Source organism: Trachinotus anak, unplaced genomic scaffold (genome assembly GCF_046630095.1).
Source record: "Trachinotus anak isolate AG129_WGS33_773 ecotype Australia unplaced genomic scaffold, CSIRO_AGI_Tana_v1 ptg000012l, whole genome shotgun sequence".
NCBI lineage: Eukaryota > Metazoa > Chordata > Actinopteri > Carangiformes > Carangidae > Trachinotus > Trachinotus anak.
The window spans coordinates 19,883,513-19,893,313 of record NW_027273863.1 but is presented as its reverse complement, the minus strand read 5'-3'; the positions used below and the strand labels follow the sequence as shown (position 1 = coordinate 19,893,313).

The 9,801-nt window shown below is 40.2% G+C and overlaps 1 long non-coding RNA gene across 1 annotated transcript; it reads left to right on the top strand.

Annotated features, from left to right (window-relative positions):
- The first annotated feature begins 6,565 nt into the window (after window positions 1-6,565).
- On the top strand, window positions 6,566-8,863 carry LOC139628589 (uncharacterized). The gene is made up of 3 exons (XR_011692822.1): window positions 6,566-6,727; window positions 7,180-7,292; window positions 8,403-8,863. It is a non-coding gene; the product is annotated as an uncharacterized lncRNA (long non-coding RNA).
- Window positions 8,864-9,801: the final 938 nt, after the last annotated feature.

Below are 9,801 nucleotides of genomic sequence, written 5' to 3'. Positions count from 1 at the left end.
AAATTGTGATATCTGCCAATGTCCCCAACAACCTGTGTTGAATATCTATGTATAACTGCAATGACTGTATCTGCTGACTCCACACATGTGAATATGTCACCTATATGCAGACACCGAATGTATAAACAGAAACACATCTGCTTTGAAGTTAATCTGGACCTGAGCTTTGGCTCTGTGTTGTTCTGCTTAGGCACAATCCAGCTTTTAGCCAAATGCTAATATCAGCATCCTAACATGGTCAGAAAGTAAGCTAGCAGGAAATTTTACCATGGCTGCCATCTTAGTTTAGCATGCTAACATTTGCTAGTTGGCGCTAAACACAAAGTGCTGTTAAGTCTGAGGTCATAATTACCAGACCAGACGATGGAACCAGATGAAAGCTAATGGGAAACCAAACATTATTATAATTTATCATATGGGGAGTGTCAGGACCAGATTTCAACCCATGTGACAATTTTTGAGAACCAAAAATATGATGGACACTTCCATCCATGCAGCCGACATTCGCCTGACATATCGTTTTACTTGGTATGTTGTCTGTCATGAGGATATTGAATAAAAGTCATGTCCTTGTGTTGAAAATAAAAAACACTGCACAGTATAATCCAGACTGCTAACATTGCAAGCAACGCAAGTACTAGCAAGTGGGTAGAAAATACAATAAACATTTCTATATTGCTTGATTGTTGATGAATGATTAATATATTGCAGTGTGACAGGAAACAAACAACATAGACTGGGAATCCCATTTCATGTAATTGGTAACTGCCCAAACCCCACAGGAGTGTTTATGCAAGAACACATGAAAAGATGAGACTTTACAATTCACCAGTTGCTGTAACCGAGTCCACATCTCGGCTAATGACTGTCTCTGAAATGCATGTAGAAATAGGCTTATTGACTTTTGTTTCCTGTAGTGTATGAATGCAGTCTGATGCTGTTCATGTCTGCAGTGGTACTTTACTGTTTCAGGTCTGGTCCAGCACCAAACTGGGAGAGGGGATTAGAGAGACAGCCGGCCTGTTGGATCCCAGCCCTGCCTCTATGAATCATACTTTTAGGGAGGCTTTAGTAATTGGCCAATCAAAAATGTCAGAGCAGGTTATGTAATAAGGCATAAATCACTTCTGAGATTGTCTTTGTTTTCTTGCTTTGTCTCAAAATGCCTGTGCTGCTTTTCTGTGGGTTTGAAGTAACTGGTTAACAGATGTGCACACCAGCTAAACTTCAGCTGAATATGAAGAATAGATGAATAAAAAATGGAAATTTGGTTTCTCTTTCTACAACAAAGAGGCAGTTGGTTGTGAGCCAGAGGAAGTTTTGAGTTTTAAAATGTTGTTCTACTTCATGGATGTTTTCAGGGAAGATTTGATTCATGGGTTAATCAATAAATCCTAATTAACACTTTACTATGGACATATGCACTCACCTCTCATGTTCCTATTCCAACAAAATCAAGTGTAATTGAAAACTCTCATGGAAAAAAAGTGAACTGTGAAACTAACCTCACATACTCATTCACTCTGGAAAGAATATAGTAAACAATTTACACCTCCTGGGTGCACCATAGAAACACTTGAATTAGCTGCTCTGAAAGCCAGCTAATTGTGTTCACTCTTGTTGCACTTGAAACTCTCTTCATGAAATCCTCTTGAAATCCATGCTCATGCTTGCACGTGCTATTGAAATTTAACCCATTAAAAATAATTTATCCTTGACACTGAAGTGAAAAAGTAAGCATATGAAAAAAAGAAAAGATTCAGAAATGCTGATAAGAACAGATTTTTTTTTCTTTAAAGGACCTTGACATTGCATTTGGTATCTTCTGCTTTTCTGACTGAAAACTTTGTCACTAAAAACTAAACAGCATAGTAGATGATTAAAACATCAAATGGTACACATGGATCTGAACACACACAGACAGAAACAACATCTTGGGTGGGCAATAACAATGAAATGTCATGATGTATTAAAGGTCCCATATTGTATAAAGGTAGATGTCCATGTCTTTTTTGATTATAAAGCAGGTCTAGGTGCTATATTAATACCGTTAAAGTATCAAAGCTTTAGTCCACAGAGTAATGCACACAGCCTCTATTCAGAAACAGAGCTTGAAAACGAGCTGTCAGGACTTTTGTAACTTTGTGATGTAACAACGATAGAGTCACTGCCCTCCCAACATGGTTTGCCCTGACCAACCATCCAACCTTGCAGGATTTGTCTCTCTGAGTGTTTAACTGAAATTTGCCATTATTTTTAAATCATTCAGAAAAAAGTCAGCCAATCAGAGGAGAGGCTCAGATCCTCTCCTCTGATTGGCTCACTGACTTGTTGTTAGTGGAGCTCCAGAAAGATGCCTCAGAGGGGAAATGTGAAACTATGTTGAGATGTTTTTTGGTTCTGAAAACCCCAAATATATCTTCTTATGAATATCAACACTTTAAAGAAAAGACTAGAAAAGTGATAATAATGAGACCTTTAAATTATGAAATCTAGACACATACTATTGAATATTTTCCCAAAAAGTAATGGGAATATGCTTTGACTCCTATTTTATTTTGCCAAATTTTAAGAAACTTCCTTGAAACTTGTGCATATTAATGCACTAGTCTGGTGTGTGTGAGATTGCCCAGTTTCTTTGGTGAGTTTGTGGATCAGGCTTTTATGAGCACGGCCATCAGCTCTGTCTCCCAGTGCTGCTAATGTTCCTGGTAGTGCTGAACTGTTCTGCTGCCAGGCTCCGTAATGGAAAAACAGAGGGTCCAGGCCCTGGGATGTCCAAGCACTATGTGTGTGACTATGTGTGTGTGTGTCTGTACACGTGTGTCAGCAAGTGTGCCAGGAGGGAGGGAGTTTGTGTGTGTGTGCATGTGTCAGCATGCGTGGGTGTGTGCATGCATGTATGGTAAAGGTTTGCAACAGCAGTTTGTGTGTGTGTGTGTGTGTGTGTGTGAGTGTGTGAGTGGTGCAGGGGGTTTGTGGGTTGTATGCCTGTGCATGTATGTACTTGTGTGTGTGAGAAAGGGGATATATCCATGACTAGGGACCATGTTTGTGATAGTGTGTCTTTGTATGTGTGTGTGTGTGTGTGTGTGTGCACTATACAAGTGGACATGCCCAGCTGTCTGAGTGCCATTGTGCATGTGTGCCTTCCTGCATCTGTTTGTGCATTCACATCACAAAACATGAAGGCAAATGGGAAACATGGGATGGGTGGAGGAGGGTGTTTGGGAGTGGGTTGGTTTGGGGGGGGGGGGGGGGGGTGCAAGGGGTGACTGCTCTCCAACATCTGCAGGTCCACTCCCACATCCAGGGAATTTCTTGAGAAATGTACACTATTTGCCTGGGCCGATCAGAGAGGGGGGCGGGCGAGTGGGGAGGCCGACTTTGACTGCGATATTGTGTGTACTTTTTTCCACTGATACACTGTGCAGAGGAAATGAGTTTTGGTTGCACAGAGACAAGAGCGACAGAGAGGGGGTGGTGGGGGTGGGGGTTGGGGTGGGGGGCTGGAATGGTGGCTTGCGAGGAGAGGAGGGAGTTCACTTGTCTGGTTGATGTATGACAAATGCATGTAGGAAATGCAGGCAGAGGGGAATTGAATTCTTCTCTTCCCAGCGAGATGGCGATGACTTCTTCTTTTTTTCTTTCTTCTCTCCTTTTCTTTCCTCCCTCCAGGCAATGAGGTTATGGATTTGGACAGGTGTGAATACTGATGATGAATAGTAATGTTGTTAGCTTGAATGGAGTACAGAGATGGATGGAGCGAGCACTGGCTTTTGATTATGACTACTGCAGAAGGATCGGTCGACCCAGTGAGAGTTTATGGGATATTATCTGATGTGGCAAATAAATTCTTGGTCCTGTAGCTCAGATTTGCTTGATTTTTTCTTAAATCTTTTTATTTTTTTACACATGTCACTTGCAATAAGGGAAAAATGTAAACACACACTAACATGGGTCATCTGGTTTCATGGGTGAAAGCAAACAGACATTGAAATGTGTGAACGGACACGGTGGCAGATGCAGCGGCTGACATGCAAAGACAAACATACACAAACACACATCCGTCAACATGCAGATGTGCACACACTTGTATGTACAGGTAACATACTATAAATATGCACGGAGACATGTGTACACGCTTACTCACATGAAGGCATGAAAGCAGATATCTACACATGTAGACATATCAGATATTGTATATTTACCTACACACTGCCTTGATTTTGAAAGCACGAACAAAGACACACACATACACACACATACACACGCTCTGAGCACTGACTGAGAAAAACTGTCAGAAGAAGAAAATGAGATCAAATAGATTTCCTGAGGAGTGAGAACCATCCATATTCTTTTCTGGCCCCAAATCTGCCAGCGCCACCTCGTCTAACAACACCAACTACGACAACAACAGGACTACAGTAACTTTTTACGACTGCGTCTTTCTGTGTATTTCTCACCTTTCAGTGAGAGTGTTTGCATGATTTGATCTGAATGTATTACTGTCAGCACGAGGCAGGTGCACTCAATATAAAGGAACATGCCTCAAAGCTCATTTTGTTTCTGGCTTTACCGTTAGAAATGACATCACTTGGGACAATGTATGCTGTGACTTTAAAGCATACCTCTGACCAATATTGTATATTTTTCCTGTTGTCAACAAATTTAATTAAAAGACTCAAACCAACACTGAATTGCTCGTGCTAACAATCACTGTGTGTGTGTGTGTCCATGTGCAGACAAAGCCTGATATAACTTACTCTTCTGTGCCGTAGAGCTCCATTGTTGTCTAAAACCTATTAAAAACACATGAATGAGCCACATCCCTGCATTGGATATGTTCCTTCATTACCATGGACACTCAGACTATACTTTGTTTTGACTCAATCCCACATACACTGACCACCTGCTGCACACACTCACTGGACTAGAACAACAGGTGTGTAGTGGAATGTCTAAAAATAACATTTCCTAAAACCTACAGTGCCCAGTTTAATGAAATGAAACTGAAACCATTTATGACCTGTTATTAAAGATCCCATATTTTATAAAGGTGTATTGCTATGTCTTCTTTTATTATAAAGCAGGTTTAGGTTCTATATAAATATTGTGAAAGTATCAAAGCCTCAGTCCACAGAGAAATGCACACAACCTGTATTCAGAAACTGAGCTTTAAAACACTCCTGGAAGTTTGTGATGTCACAACAAAGCAGTCACTGCTCTCAGCCATGCCCCAAGCCCCGCCCACCTGGACCCTCCATCCAACCTTGCAGGATTTTGTTTCTCTAAGTCTTTATTTGAGAGCTGCTATATTTTCATTCAATCATTCAGAAAACAGTCAGCCAATCAGAGGAGAGCCTCTCTTCTGATTGGCTCACCAACCTGTTGTTACTAGAGTTCCAGGGAGATGTAAAACTACACTAAGATGGTTTTTGGTTCTTAAAACCACAAATAAATCTTCTAATGGATATCAGCACTCAAAATTTAAAACAAGAAAGGAGTAAAATGAAAAAAAATTAAATTTACATTTTCTGTCTCGGACAAAGAACTTTGAAACTATTGAGAGATGGACTAACACATTTTGTTTTTTTCATTTCATGTCTTCTGTCAGCGTTTGCCCCTTCTGAGTACTATCTCTCTCTCTCTGGCCACGAGCCACTCTAAACAATGACGACCAAAATAATCATTATCAAACCAGCTTCTGATTGTCTCTGAGCCACAGCGAACCAATCAGCAACTGTCAAAATATGTTCCTGTACTTTCTTTAAAGTTTTTTTATTTATTCATTCATTTTATTTAAGTATCGCATTTCAAAAACGATATATGAATTAAAACAATTCTGATGATGCATCTTTGAAAAATTCATAACACATAATTTGTAAAGATTAGACTTTTTTGTTGTGCAATTGCTTTCAGCCTCTGGCTAGTTACAACAGGTCAATGGGCTCATTTTTAACAAATGTTTGCTGTATTCTGACATAGTTATGAACTTTCTTAATTTCCCAGCCTATACATTTCAGTCTGGATAAATCTATTCCCCGGTGGAAGCTTGCATATGTTAAAGATTAGCTTGAATACAGAGGAATGTAAACACCTTATTCTGTTCAGTATAATTTTTTGCCGTCTGTGCCAGAGTAATTTGATGTTAATAGTTTGTTATTTCACGGATGCATGATTTTTATTGTAATGTGACCTTAACCAGGTTATGAGCTAATATCTGGAACAATATAAAAGATAATGCCATAAAAATAAAGGATCAGATAAGGTAAATACAATCAATGAAATGTTACCAGTGAACATATTACCTCCCTAAAAATATCAATCACCTGTTATTTATTAGTGGTGGCAGAATTCAATTAGCAGACCTCCATCATGGCAGCCCTAATTCAAACCACACAAGGTCAGAGGAGGGCGCGGTCTGTTTATCTCCAGCTGATGAAGTGCTACATGGTCTTCTTCAACAGCCATTATGCTCCTCCCCACCAAACCTCCCTCCCCGACCCCCACCATCAGCCCATGATCTTTGACCTCCAGCGATAGAGCTGGACCAACATCTGGTCGGAGGAACCCAGCCGCAGCCACTGCCGCCATGGAGAGGGAAGGGAAGACGGCTGTGGTGGGTGGTGCTGGTCCACATAATTCACAACTCAACAGACTTTGAAGCTGGCATTTCAAAGAGCTGGCGGTGTTTGTCCGTGCCGGGGGTCGGCTGGCTGGGAAGGTCAGAAATTGTGCAAATACTATAACTGTGTTTTGAGTTGACACACATGGGGACAGTTACAGTTTACACTTGGTCTTGATATTTAGACACTGTTCTGCAAACCACAGACAGAGTAGATTCAAGGTTTTTTGGGGAAAACAGCTAAAAACACTGAATTATCACAAACCAGCAGGGTAATAAGTAAAAAAAACAAAAAAAACTTATATATATAGATATATATATATATATCTATATATATATATATATATATATATCCTGCATTTAATGCAATTTCTAAAGTATAATTTGGCATTGTAAAGGGTACAGAAGGTACCGTAAACAAGACATTAAAGGTCCCATATTTTCCAATGTTTTATTTGAAGTTTATTTGAGGTTTATTTGTGGTTTAAAACACAAAAGTACAGAGTGCAAAACAAAACATCTTAATATAGTTTTTACATCTCCTCTCTCAGGCTTCTCTCTGGAGCTTTACAACAACAGGTCGATCAGCTAATCAAGCAACCATCAAGCAGCTTATCCTTTTTTCATAGCTCTGACTCCAGGCAGTGGCAACCATCCTTTAACTGTAAGTAAGCAAGTTTGCAGTTCACACACACAGACGAAATAGTAGCTGGTTTTCTGTCCAAGTGTAACTCATGAAACAACACAAAAAATAATCCAACGATTGATAGAAGTTTGTGTTAAAAAGATGAAAAGCTGAAAGTATTGTTGGAGAGGCTGAACAAAGCACTAGTAAGAGTCCTTAATAGAGGTTGAATGTGTGCTATGCTATAACTGAGAGCGGTGACTGTTTTGTTGTGACATCACAAAGTTACAGAAGTCCTGATGGCTCGTTTTAAGGCTCAGTTTCTGAATACAGGCTGTGTGTATTTCTCTGTGGAGGCTTTCACGGTATTAATATAGAATCTAGACCTGCTTTATAATCAAAAAAGACATGGAAATATATCTTTATACAACATGGGACCTTAATTAAAAATCTGAATAAATAAAAAAATAAAATCATATTCAGTGACTTATTACAGCTATTTTGGTGCCATATAGAATTGACATGATTTTGCAGAGGAAAAGACAGACTCATGATAGCGCTGACAGGTAACCTTCAGTACACTTAGGGATAGGTGTTATTTGAATTTGTTTGATATGTCAATATGACACCTAACTTTTTTCTCTTCCATAAAATAGTCTAAAAATTGAACGAATCAGATCCTGTCTATTCAAAGAATAAGCAAACAAATTCAAATTTGACTGGACATGTAATGCCAACATTTGCTACTCAGCATTTCTCTAGACACATTTCAGTCAGGCTTGTTTTGACCTTGTTTTACTTCTCTCAGTCCGGCAAACATTCAACACTGGTCAAGGCCTGTGGAAGCCCCGGTATAAACTGAGAAGGCAGGATGATTAAGAGGTTAAGGCGGGTAGAGGGGGTTCCCTGCATGTATGAGGTCACAGGTTTGAACTCTTACAACAGCCAGTCTGTCCATTAACAGCCATGAAGAGGCAAGACCCTGAGCCCCTCACTGTGAGTCTCTCTGGTTGAGACTTTGAGCTGAGATGTAAATTTCTGTGTCTTGTTAGCAGACAGCTTGACGGTGGCGTTTGTTTCCACCAGCCCCTCAGCTGTGGCTCATTTCTGACGAAGCCCCTTCTCTACTTTTTGCTCTCCTGCATGTAGATTCCCAGCACCAGCAGCTGCAGGAGTCAGTCATTCCAAATGACAAGTCCCATCTGTGCAACCATCGCCGAGGATGTGACCAAACAAACAAGAGCAGCGGCACAGTGGCTTTTGATGGCGCCATATGTTTTCCATATTCGCACTCTAAATGGACACTGCAAGGCAAATTGTGTTTTGGTTTCAGACGGCATATTATGCAACAAAAGCACATGCAGGGGATGAGAAAGAATGTGCTACCGCTGATGAAGAATGTGCTATGAAGCAACCCCCCGCCTCTACTCACGTCTTGGAAAAATACAACTGGCTTTCACATGGTTCACATTCCACATGAGAAGATTCAGTAGCACGTATACAATGAGTTGGTGAGAGCTGGAAAAACACAGCAGGGTCTCTGCAGGGGCAAATAACAACATTAAATGAATCTGTACATTCTCTGTCTTGAAGTCAACATTTTGCACAATGACAACCTGCAAGAAAGTCTATAGGCACTTATATGACCTATAGAGCAGGTTTTATTTATCTTATTTATTTTTCAAATTGTAAAGTTCTTTTGGGATTTTTGACATTTGCGATTTTGGGTTACGAATCAACTTGACTTGAAAGGTAAAAGTTGAAAAGTGCAGAAGTATTTCAGGATTAAATTGCATTACATTGCCAAAAGTATATGGACATGCAATCAGTACATGGTTTGCATTTTCACTTTCAGGCTTTGACATTAAATGTTTTTTTTTTCAGTCTCTAACTATTAATGTATGGTTAGCAAACTTAAATATTTTTTAAAGGAAAAATCTGCAATTGAAATATTGTTTTCAAATCTGAGATTGGAGACTTGACAGCTGGATCCATCGGATCAGAGCACTCTGACCTTTCCATCTCACTACATCAAGGGCTCAGGACTCTGTGCAGGCCAGTTCTGCTCTAAGAACTGTTGACTGTGAGTCAACAGTTGGCATCAGAGCAAACATTTTGCAAATTGATATCCTGCAAAAATAGAAACGTAAGATAAGATTTTGGACCCACTTCTCTGTTTCATGGGAAATCTGTAAGTGTTTTTCCTCCCCAGGAAAAGTTACCAACAGGATGGAGTGTATGTGCCAAACAACGGGCATGAGAGGTGATAGTGGTGGTGTTTGGCCTTGTGGCCCAAAGAGGGAGGCGGAAAAAGTGTGTCTATGTGCTGTATGTGTGTGTGATTGGAGTTGGGCCAAAAGGTGTCATATCTGAAGCTCATCCCTGCACTGTTCTAACCTGCTGGAGGTGTATTATGTAACAGGGGCATGTATACACACAGAGACACACACATACACACTCACCTGACCCATATCACCTTGATCTCTGAGAGAAAATTTCCACTCAATTTATGTCTCGGGTCTTTGGGGAAGAGCTTAGGGAGGGCAGA